Below are 12,284 nucleotides of genomic sequence, written 5' to 3' on the forward strand. Positions count from 1 at the left end.
CTGAGCAGGGAGCCCGATGCGGGACTCGATCCCGGGACTCCAGGATCATGACCCGAGCCGAAGGCAGTCGCCTATCCAACTGAGCCACCCAGGCGCCCTTTTTTTTTTTTTTTTTTTACTTACTCATCTCTGAAACAGGCAAATTACTCCTGGACCAACTACTCGTAGGACATTATGTTGGCGAGGAACCCAAACCATGTTCCTGCCCGGCTGGGATTTTTCTTATGACCTACAGTTTTGTTTGTAGGTTTGGGTGGGTTTTTTTTCATAATGCCAAATCTCTTTTCTCCTGTTCCTACAGAGATAGACTGCTTCCTCCATGAGAACTTATATCATCAGTGCACGTACCCTGTTCCCACTATTGCAAACAAAGGATTTAAGTTTTGTGCTTCATGGTGCCTCCCTCACTTTGATAAGTATAGTTTGCTGGCTTTACGACCCTGCAGTTGCATTTTCTCTCTATATGCTTCCATGCTCATAGCTGATTGATCCCCACTGCTTTTCACAGTCCCTCTACTATTTTGTGATCTGGCATTTCTGCTGTCTCTTAATTTCTCTCTCCCTCTCTCTCAGACACACACATTTTTATTTTTTGCTCATTTTCTCTTATGCTTTTGGATTATTTCCTGGAAAATAAGAGCAACATGCCAACTCTGATACCACCAACTTCAAACTCTGGAAATTGGTCCGTATTATAACAAAATCTTATAAACACATGATGTATAACTCATATTTGTTCCCAAATTATACACATTATTTTAAGTGCCAATTTCATTTAAATTTTTACCTTGGAAGGCTTTATTCTTATTCCATCTGTCCTACTCTTGGGCCATACTGTTCTATAGCTCTTCTTTGTGAATTCTTTCCCAATTAACAAATTTACAATTGTGGGCTTTTCTTTTTCATTGCTTTACAGTATTTTCATTTTTAAATACAAAACATTATTATTTATGGTGCTGGATTTCTTAACTTATTTGTAGAAGTGTCTTAGATTGACATTTGTTGGCTCATAATGTGACCCATAGTGTCTAATACACCTGCCGTATACCTCAGGGTTCCTCAGGCTGCTAGGTTTTAGGTACAAAAATCACCTCTGAGGAGGATTAAATATTTTGGATGCCATGGGTGAGTATGCCTGATGTTAGGATGAGCGCTAAAGAAATGAGTAACCCTGTGCTTAGTTAGGATGTGCCACAGGTCATGTGCCGCATTAACATTCAAGAGTGCCTGCTAAGTATTCTCACCAGCTCCTGAAGATAGGGTGTTGTGTCCAATACAAAGACTTTCTCATGGAAGGTGGAAAACACTAGAGAGCTAGGCTGCTATCAGACTCTCTTGAGATGGACTTTACCCGAAAGAGTGTAATCCTATGGGGGGCTGGCGCTCTTCTCTCCTGAGGAAGCAGCACTTTCCATTAGTGGGTTATCCTTTGGTTGTGAGTTCCATCACAAGTACTTTTTACTGATAAAACAGAGAAGATTGAATAATTTGTTCTTTTTGCAGATGATATCAGATTTAAGAGCAGGTACTGTGTCTGTGGTTGCCACCTCTTAACTGTTGGAATGGAATGAAACACTGGAGATTATTTTAGGGAGAACAGCTTCTTTGGGAGGACAGTGATGTCCAAAAAATAAGGGTAGCAACAAAGAGCTGCTTCAGTTTACTGCAACAGTAGCTTGAAATCCAGGAGAAAGGAAACCACAGTAACTAGAGTGAGGGAAATCCACTGTGGGAAAGCTCTTGCACCACCCTATTCTGATCAGTTTTAGCGGGGAGTTTCTGAGGTGAATCCCTTGCCTATTTTTCCTTCTAGGGCATGATTGCTTGGGGTACTTTCAGAGAAAAAAGACTCTGAGAATGAGGAGAGAGTGTGCTCCAGGACCTGGGTAGCTGGGTAGATTTAATAACTAGCTTCTTGTAGAGTGGAGCACGGGAAGAACTTGTTGGAGGTCCCAACAACTAATTATTCACATAAGTCCCTCTACAGGACCTCTATTTTGGCCTGCACATCTTTCCCTTTTTGTAGTTAAAACATCCCTCTGGAAAATAAGGGCCATATGCACCCCAATGTTCACAGCAGCAATGTCCACAATAGCCAAACTGTGGAAAGAGCTGAGATGCCCTTCAACAGACGAATGGATAAAGAAGATGTGTCCATATAGACAATGGAATATTACTCAGCCATCAGAAAGGATGAATACCCAACTTTTGAATCAACATGGATGGAACTGGAGGAGATTATGCTAAGTGAAATAAGTCAAGCAGAGAAAGTCAATTATCATATGGTTTCACTTATTTGTGGAACATAAGGAATAGCATGGAGGACATTAGGAGAAGGAAGGGAAAAATGAAGGGGGCGGGAATTGGAGGGGGAGACGAACCATGAGAGACTATGGACTCCGAGAAACAAACTGAGGGTTTTAGAGGGGAGGAGGGGCGGGGATGGGTTAGCCTGGTGATGGGTATTAAGGAGGGCATGTATTGCATGGAGCACTGGGTGTTATACGCAAACAATGAATCATGGAACTCTACATCAAAAACTAATGATGTAATGTATGGTGACTAACATAACATAATAAAATTAAATTAAATTTAAAAAATCCCTCTGGAGAATGATGCCTGAGACAAAGAGAACTTGGGGGAACTGTCCTCCCCTGCCACCACCACTGCCCCACCCTTGCGTGCTCCCACACCCAGCCATATGGTCTCAAGGGGGTGTCAGTCAAGGTGCGTGGCCCAGGATAGCCTCTCCAGCTGGTCCACGAGCTATAGCCCTGGGGATGCATAAGTAATTGACTTTGCTCTAGTCCTACAGCACTGAATTCAAGTATGTTTTTGGCTCAACGCATGCTATCTTGGGAAAGCTAAGAGCAATAGATGAAGTTTTCCAGGCCTAAAGTACTATATATTGAACTCTAGAAATCACAGTATGCAGAACATAACTCTACCATGGGGTGTGTTTGGTTTGGATATGACAGCCTTCAACATATTAGACAGGCTCTCTCTCAGACGTCTAGCTTCTGCCACATAAATATGGGCCCGAGGGATGAAGCTGAGTTTTCAGAAGGTCTGATGTGACCCTTGCCAACTCAAAACATTATCTTTTGAGGATCTGGATCCAGAAGTTTCGACTTCTCTTTGTCTTTGGAGAATATTGTTGATCTTTCTGCAGAGTGTCCTGACTGTGCTAACTTCATTCTGTATCCTTTAAAAAAGTGATTTATCCAGGTGGTATCTGTGTCTGGGCCTTCATGGAGCCAAGTTTACTGTTGACATCGGTCAATAAATTATTCCTGAACCCCCATCCCATGAGACAGACATGTAACCTAAGCTTAGCAACTTGGATTCTCTTTCTTGAGAACCTGAAGCTTAAGTTAAATTACAGAACATAGAACGGTTGGAACTGAATTGTTTTGATGACAGTACCTTGATGAAATTGTCTGTCTCTGGGGCACCTGGCTGACTCAGCTGGTGGAACGTGTGACTCTTGATCTCGTGGTTGTGAGTTCAAGGCCCCCCTCCCCACCCCCAGGGGTAGAGTTTACTTTAAAAAAAAAAAAAGGAGAAAAATTGTCTGTCTCCACTGCTTAGATTCTTTTTTTTCCCCAGCATAGTGTGTTTTTTTTTAAGTTTTTATTTTAATTCCAGTTAGTTAACATACAGTGCTATATCAGTTTCAGGTGTACAATATAGTGATTTAACACTTCCATGCATCACCCTGTGCTCATTATGACAAGTGCGCTCCTTAATTCCCATCACCTATTTCACCCATCCCCCACCCACCTTCTCTCTGGTAACCATCAGTTTGTTCTCTATAATTAAGAGACTGTTTCTTTTCTTTTCTTTTTTTAAGTAGGCTCCACACCCAGTGTGGGGGCTCGAACTCATGACCCTGAGATCAAGAGTCCCATACTCTACCAATTGCGCCAGCAAGGAACCCAAAAGACTGTTTCTTGATTTGTCTCTCTCTCTTTCTTTTTTTCCCTTTGCTTATTTATTTTGTTTCTTAAATTCCACATATGAGTGAAATCATATGGTATTTTGTCTTTCTGTGACGGACTTATTTCACATAGGAGAATACCCTCTAGCTCCATCCATGTCATTGCAAATGGGGAGATTTCATTCTCTTTATGACTGAATAATATTCCATTGTGTGTGTGTATATATATATATATATGTATATACACACACACATACATTTATACCACATCTTCTTTATCCATTCATCTACTACTGATGGACACTTGGGCTGCTTCTGTATCTTGGCTATGGTAAATGATCCTGCTATAAACATAGGGGTGCATGTATCCTTTGAATTAGTGTCTGTGTATTCTTTGGGTAAACCCAGCAGTGCAATCATAAGGTAGTTCTATTTTTAACTTTTTAAAAAAACATTTATTTATCCTAGAGAGAGGATGCGTGTGCGAGAGCACATGAGTGAGGGGAGGGACAGAAGGAGATAATCCCCAAGCAGACTCCCCGCTGATTCAGGGCTGATCCCACAACCCCGAGATCATCACCTGAGCTAAACCAAGAGTCGGACCCTCAACCAACTGAGCCACCCTGGCGCCCCTCTATTTTTAACTTTTTGATGAAGCTCCATACTGTTTTCCACAGTGGCTGCACCAGTTTGCACTCCCACCAACAGTGCGCAAGGGTTCCTTTTTCTCCACATCCTCACCAACACCTGTTGTTTCTTGTGCTAGTGATTTTGGCCATTCTGACATGTGGGAGGTGCTATTTCATTGTAGTTTTGATTTGCATTTCCCTGATGATAAGTGATGATGAGCATCTTTTCATGTGTCTATTGGCCATCGGTATGTCTTCTTTGGAGAAATGTCTGTTCATGTCTTCTGCCCATTTTTTAATTGGATGTTTTGGGTTTGGGGTATTAAGTTTTATAAGTTCTTTATATATTTTGGATTCTAACCCTTTATCAGATATGTCATTTGCAAATATCTTCTCTCATTCCATAGGTTGCCTTTTAGTTTTGTTGATTGTTTCCTTTGCTGTGCAGAGCTTTTTATCTTGACAAAGACCCAATAGTTTATTTTCGCTTTCATTCCCCTTGCCTCAGGAGGCGTATCTAGAAAGAAGTTGTTATGGCCGATGTCAAAACACTGCCTGTGTTCTCTTCTAGGATTTTTATGATTTCAGGTCTCACATTTAGATCTTTAATCCATTTTGAGTTTATCTTTGTGTATGGTGTAAGAAAGTGGTCCAGTTTCATTCATTTGCATGTAGCTGTCCAATTTTCCCTACACCATTTGTTGAAGAGACCGTCCTTTTCCCATTGCATATTCTTTCCTGCTTTATCAAAGATTAATTGGCCACATAATTGTGTGTTTATTTCTGGATTTTCTATTCTGTTCTATTGATCTATGTGTCTATTTTTGTGCCAGGACCATACTGTTTTGATGACTACAGCTTTGTAATATAACTTAAAGTCCAGAATTGTGATGCCTCCAGGTTTGCTTTTCCTTTTCAAGATTGCTTTGGCTATTCAGGGTCCTTTGTGGTTCCATACAAATCTTAGGATTGTTTGTTTTAGTTCTGTAAAAAATGCTGTTGATATTTTGATAGGGATTGAATTAAATGTGTAGGGATTGTCTTGGGTAGTATAGACATTTAACAATATTTGTTCTTCCAATCCATGAGCATGGAATGTCTTTCCATTACTTTGTGTCATCTTCAATTTCTTTCATCAGTGTTTTATAGTTTTCAGAGTACAGGTCTTTGACATCTTTGGTTAGGTTTATTCCTAAGTATCTTATTATTTTGGGTACAATTGTAAATGGGATTGTTAATTTTTCTTTCTGCTGCTTCATTATTGGTGTATAGAAATGCAGATTTCTGTACATTGATTTTGTATCCTTTGACTTTACTGAATTTGTTTATCAGTTCTAGCAGTTTTTTGGTGGAGTCTTAGATTTTCTATATATAGTATCATGTCATCTGCAAACAGTGAAAATTTTACTTCTTCCTTACCTATTTGGATGTCTTTTATTTCTTTTTGTTGTGACTGCTGTGGCTGGGACTTCCAGTACTATGTTGAATAAATGTGGTGAGAGTGGGCATCCTTGTCTTGTTCCCGACCTTAGGGGAAAAGTTCTCAGTTTTCCCCCACTAAGGATGATGTTAGCGGTGGGTTTTTCAATATGGCCTTTATTATGTTGAGGTATGTTCCCACTAAACCTACTTTGTTGAGGGTTTTTATCATGAATGGATGTTGCACTTTTTCTGCATCTATTGAAATGATTGTATGGTTCTTATCCTTTCTCTTATTGAAGCAATATATCACATTGATTTGTGAATATTGAACCACACCTGCATCCCAGGAATAAATTCCACTTAATTGTGGTGAATGATTCTTGGGTTTTTTTTGTTTTGTTTTTTTGTTTTTATTTTTATTTTTTTGGTGGGCAGCAAAGCAAAGTTTATTGAACAACAGTAAAGTTGTTGAGCTATAGTACAAAGCTCCCAAAGAGGGAGGGGACCCAAAAGGTTTGCCCATAGTGAATGATTTTTGTAATGTATCATTGAATTTGGTTTGCTAGTATTTTGTTGAGAATTTTTGTATCTATGTTCATCAGGGATATTAGCCTGTAGTTCTCTTTTTTAGTGATGTCTTTATCTGGTTTTGGTAGCAGGGTAATGTTGGCTTCATAGAATGAATTTGGAAGTTTTCCTTCCTTTTCTATTTTTTGGAATAGTTTAGGAAGAATAGGTATTAATTCTTTAAGTGTTTGGTAGAATTTGCCTATAAAGCCATCTGGTCCTGGACTTTTGTTTGTTGGGAGTTTTTTGATTACTGACTCAATTTCTTTGCTGGTTATCAGTATGTTCAGGTTTTTTATTTCTTCCTGTTTCAGTTTTGATAGTTTATATGTTTCTAGGAATTTGTCAATTGCTTCTAGGTTGTCCCATTTGTTGGCATATAGTTTTTCATAATATTCTTTTTAAAAATATTTTACTTTTAGGGGCGCCTGGGTGGCTCAGTCGTTAGGCATCTGCCTTCGGCTTGGGTCATGATCCCAGGGTCCTGGGTCAAGCCTTGCATCAGGCTCCCTGCTCAGCGGGAAGCCTGCTTCTCTCTCTCCCACTCCCCCTGCTTGTGTTCCCTCTCTCGCTGTGTCTCTCTCTGTCAAATGAATAAATAAAATCTTTAAAAAATAATAAAATATTTTACTTTTAAGTAATCTCTACACCCAACATGGGGCTCAAATGCACAACCCCAAGATCGAGAGTTGCACACTCCACTGACTGAGCTAGCCAGGCAACCGCATAATATTCTCTTATGATTGTGTTTCTGTGGTGTTGGTTGTTATTTCTCCTCTCTCATTTGAAATTTTATTTGATTCCTCTTTTTTCCTTGATAAATCTGGCTAGAGGTTTATCAACTTTAGTGATTTTTTTCAAAGAACCAGGTCCTGGTTTCATTGATCTGTTCTATTGGGTTTTTTTGTTTTTTTGTTTTTTTAGTTTGTATATCATTTATATCTGCTCTAATCTTTATTGTTTCCTTCCTTTTGCTGGTTTTAGGTTTTGTTTGTTGTTCTTTTTCTAACTCCTTTAGGTGTAAGGTTAGGTTGTTTAAGATATTTCTTACTTCTTGAGGAAGGCCTGTATTGCTATATACTTCTCTCTCAGGACCGACTTTGCTACATCCCAGAGGTTTTAGACCATTGTGTTTTCATTTTCATTTGTTTCCATGTACTTATTTCTTATTTCTTTTTTTTTTTTTTAAAGATTTTATTTATTTATTTGACAGAGAGAGACATAGCGAGAGAGGGAACACAAGCAGGGGGAGTAGGAGAGGGAGAAGCAGGCTTCCCCACAGTGCAGGGAGCCCGATGTGGGGCTCGATCCCAGGATCCTGGGATCACGACCTGAGCCGAAGGCAGACGCTTAACGACTGAGCCACCCAGGCGCCCCTCTTATTTCTTTTTTTTTTTCACGAGGCAAAAATGTTTATTCACTTTTGTGTTGCACAAGTGTAAGAACCACATAATCTGGATTGACTTTAGGTAACAATCATTTAAAAGATAGAAAGCCTTGGGACGCCTGGGTGGCTCAGATGGTTAAGCATCTGCCTTCGGCTCAGGTCATGATCCCAGGGTCCTGGGATCAAGCCCCACATCGGGCTCTGTGCTCAGCGGGGAGCCTGCTTCTCCCTCTGCCTGCCTATCTGCCTACTTGTGATCTCTCTCTCTCTCTCTGTCAAATAAATAAATAAAATCTTTAAAAAAAAGAAAGCCTCATTACAGAAATTTTTAAATCGACTATTTGACAACTTATACAATAAATGAAGAAAACTGATGATAGAACAGGCCAGTGATCAGCCAACACAATACAACAGGTTAACAAATGCAGCCAAAGGGTCAGTGCGTATCATCTACCACCTTCCATGTAACATCTTGGCTGGGTTTTTTTTTGGGGGGTGGGGAGGCAGGGAGAAGGCAGGGGAACACAAAGGCAGGTTGATTCAAACTAGCCCTATTAAGTATATTTTTATACTTCATTCTAAAATTATCATGTGAATAGAGCATGTATTTATACAGCTCATGCAACTAGAATTTTCTCCTGAAGGTCAGGAATCCAACAAGGTGATGCTCAGATTGGGGCAGATGCTGGAAGTAACTGCACTGAACTCTATCTGCTTCAATCATGAACCGCACTAACTGGGCAATTATTTCAAAATATGAACCACAGATATAAAAGGACCTACAGAGAAAAAAAATTATTTTTTCTAATTTAAAAAACATGTAGTAAATATAAATGGATTCGGTCAACAGTATCGACTTAAAAATTCAACCAAATTGGAATAAATGCTCAACTTCTCGGGGAGCCTACTTCAGTCCTGGTGGTGCCACTTACCTGGAGCAAGATCCTCAGTGGGGCATTTCATGCAAGGATGATTGGAAAATTAATTTACAATATCATCTCAGATCCTATAGCTAAGGGTCTAAGGATCTTCAGTAAGAGCTTGAAATTGGGGAAAATACGATTTGAGAAATAAGAGGATGCTGCCCCTTGCACGCCCCCAGGTGACCAGCAGTCAGCCTGCATCACACTTCAAGGTCCAGTGATTTAAGTTAGAAGCTCCTTTCCCCTCGCTTTCATTCCACGACACGATGACGTGGCCTCCAAAATACGAACCACAGCCTGTCCTCTTTGTGCCACCAACTGGCTAATACCTCAAGATGTGCACGACTGACTTTAAAGTTGATTAAAGAGCACATCCATTCATTCTAGAAAATAAAGAATAGAAATAATGTGCTTCATCTGCACAGGTTTGACGGACTTTGGTCACCTAGTAAATTCCAGACTGGCTCCCATTAGTGGTCAGTAGAAGGCTTTGCATTTGGGCTAGAAACCAAATTAGGTTAAATCAGGCCTTTGTTGCGACAGTACGTTTGTTTATTTGAACTATGTTTATTTGTGGATAAAGTGCCAGTTTTAGGGCACCTGGGTGGCTCAGATGGTTAAGCATCTGCCTTCAGCTCAGGTCATGATCCCAGAGTCCTGGGATCAAGTTCCGCATCAGGCTCCCCTGCTTCTCCCTCTGCCTCTCTTTCTCTCTCTGTCTGTCTGTCTGTCATGAATAAATAAATAAAATCTTTAAAAAATAACAAAATAAAAAAATAAAGTGCCAGTTTTATATACAAATCAGTAAGTAAACTTTAAAATCTGCTTTGAAGCACCAAGGGGGACACCTCCCAAAGGCCTTGGAGGAACTGACTGATTAATCTTGCTGGATCAGACTCACCCTAGGGTCCCCACACTTTGAGCCTTGACTGCCACTAAGAGCCACGGTGAACTCATGGACAGCCATCCTCCCTGCAAAAGCCAAACACGGCCAAGATCTTTCCTAAGAATCCGAGTAGCTTTTGTCTCTGCTTCTTTCTAGGTGAGACAACTAGCATCACTAATCAACAGGCTTGCTTATGAGGTGCTACACAGTTTTAACAATATTATTAATGAACATTATGGATATTTCATAGTGTATCTGGTTTGATACACTTCAAGTAGCTGATTTTTTTTTTTTATGAGAAGGAGGGGAAAAATCAGCAAAATAAGAGCACATCTTCATTCACTTATAAGTCAGTATCCACGGTAAAAGAATTCTTTGTTGGACTTGACATCACTCCTATCCTCTGATACTTGCCTCCTCTCTTCTCAAAGAAGTTAGTCTTCCCTTCCAGTGAAATATTCTCCATAAGGTCAAATGGATTTTCTACTCTAGAAACCTTGCTAAAACCTAGTTCCTACCTAAGTCAGTCTGCCATGAATTCAATATACTGCTTTATTAACATGCAGTTCATCCCAATGAGCTTTATGGGCAAGGCCTCTGGGAGGAACTCCTGGTCTATCCTAACGGCATTGATAATTATTTCCTTCACTCTCTGCTCTGAAGGTTTATGGACCAGGTGTTTGAACATCAGGCAGGCAAAGTTATGGTGTAAACCCTCATCTCTGCTAATAAGCTCATTGGAAAACCGTGAGGCCAGGCATCAGGCTGCATTTCTTGAGCCAGAATATCAACGCAGAAGAACCAAAAAAGGAGATTCCTTCCGCGGCAGCAAAGTCCACAACCCATTCCCCGTAGGTAGCCTCTTTGTCCCCAACCCAATGCAAGGCCCAATCTGCCTTCTTCCTTCCACAAGGCATTGTCTCGATGGTTTTGAAGAGAAATTCCGTCTCTTTGGAATCTTTAATATAAGTGTCAGTGAGGAGACTACACATCTCAGAATGGATGTTTTCCATGGCAATTTGGAAGCCATAGAAACAGCAGGCTTCTGTCATCTGAACTTCTTGGCCACACCGCTCCACCAAGTTTTCATTTACTATGCCAACACTCGCCGCAGAGAAAGCCAGAATGTGAACGTGGGGTATAAAATCTCTCTCCTCAGGCTTCAGGGATTCCCAGTGTTGAATGTCCTTGGAAAGATTCACCTCTTCAGCTGTCCAAAAGGAAGCCTCAGCTTTCTTACACATCTGACAAAGATCATGGTACTTCATAGGGAAGATGACAAAGCGAAGAGGGTTTTCTGTCAGTAGGGGCTCGTCCTCCATGCTAGGGGCAAGTATCTTAGTTTTTGGCTCTGGGGGCTCCCAGAAGATCGTCCTGGTGGTCTTGCTGGCCAGCACGCCAGACCACTGAGGGCAGGGGGCGGGAGGGTGTTCTCCTTGTCCTCCAGGCGGAGACCCTTGAGGAGTGAGAACTGGAGCTGCTGCTGCAGCTGGGGGTCCAAGATGGTAGCCAGTGGGAGGCAGAGGGAGAGCATGGCCCGGCGGGGCATGCTCGCAGGTCCTGGGACTATTTATTTTTCCTTTTATATCCTGGTTGACCCATTCACTGTGTAGTAGCATGTTATTTAACCTTCATGTATTTGTGGTTTTCCAGATTTTTTCTGGTGGCTGACTACTAGTTTCATAGCCTCATGGTCTGAAAAGATGCATGGTATGACTTTGATGTTTCTGAATTTGTTGAGACTTGTTTTGTGGCCTAATATGTGATCTATTCTGGAGAATGTTCCATGTGCACTTCAAAAGAATGTATATTTTGATGTTTTAGGATGCAGTGTTCTGAATATATGTTAAATCATCTGTCCCAGTGTGTCACTCAGCGTCATTGTTTCCTGGCTGATGTTCTATTAAGATGATCTGTCCATTGATACAAGTGGGAAAAAAAAAAAAAAAAAGTCCTCTATCGATTAGTTCCTTTATGTTTGTTATTGTTTTATGTATTTGGGTGCTCCCATTTTGGGTGCATAAATATTTACAATTGTTATATCTTCTTGTTGCATTATCCCCTTTATTATTATATAGTGTCCTTCTCTGTCTCTTGTTAGTTTTTGTTTTAAAGTCTATTTTGTCCGAAATAAGTATTACTACTCCGGCTTTCTTTTGACATCCATTGCATGATAGATGTTTCTCCATCCCCCCCACCTTTTTTTCTTTTAGATTTTATTTATTTATTTGTCAGAGAGCAAGCGCAAGCAGGGGGAGCAGCAGACGGAAGGAGAAGCAGGCTCCCTGCTGAGCAAGGAGCCCCATGTAGGACTCGATCTCTGAGATCATGACCTAAGCCAAAGGCAGATGCTTAACCGACTGAGCCACCCAGGCGCCCCTCCATCCCCTCACTTTCAATCAACAGTTATCTTTAGGTCTAAAATGAGTCTCTTGTAGGTATCTGCTGCCTACATTCTTGATGGTTTAACTTGTCCTTTGTTTCAATGAGTGACCTTTCAATAATTTTCGTTTTGCCATTTTAGAGTTAA

At 40.7% G+C, this 12,284-nt stretch overlaps 1 pseudogene; it reads right to left on the minus strand.

The window, feature by feature from the left end:
* Positions 1-10,097: 10,097 nt before the first annotated feature.
* Positions 10,098-11,298, minus strand: LOC118522344 (ribonucleoside-diphosphate reductase subunit M2 pseudogene; annotated as a pseudogene).
* Between the last annotated feature and the right edge of the window lie 986 nt (positions 11,299-12,284).

Source organism: Halichoerus grypus, chromosome 3 (genome assembly GCF_964656455.1).
Source record: "Halichoerus grypus chromosome 3, mHalGry1.hap1.1, whole genome shotgun sequence".
Lineage (NCBI taxonomy): Eukaryota > Metazoa > Chordata > Mammalia > Carnivora > Phocidae > Halichoerus > Halichoerus grypus.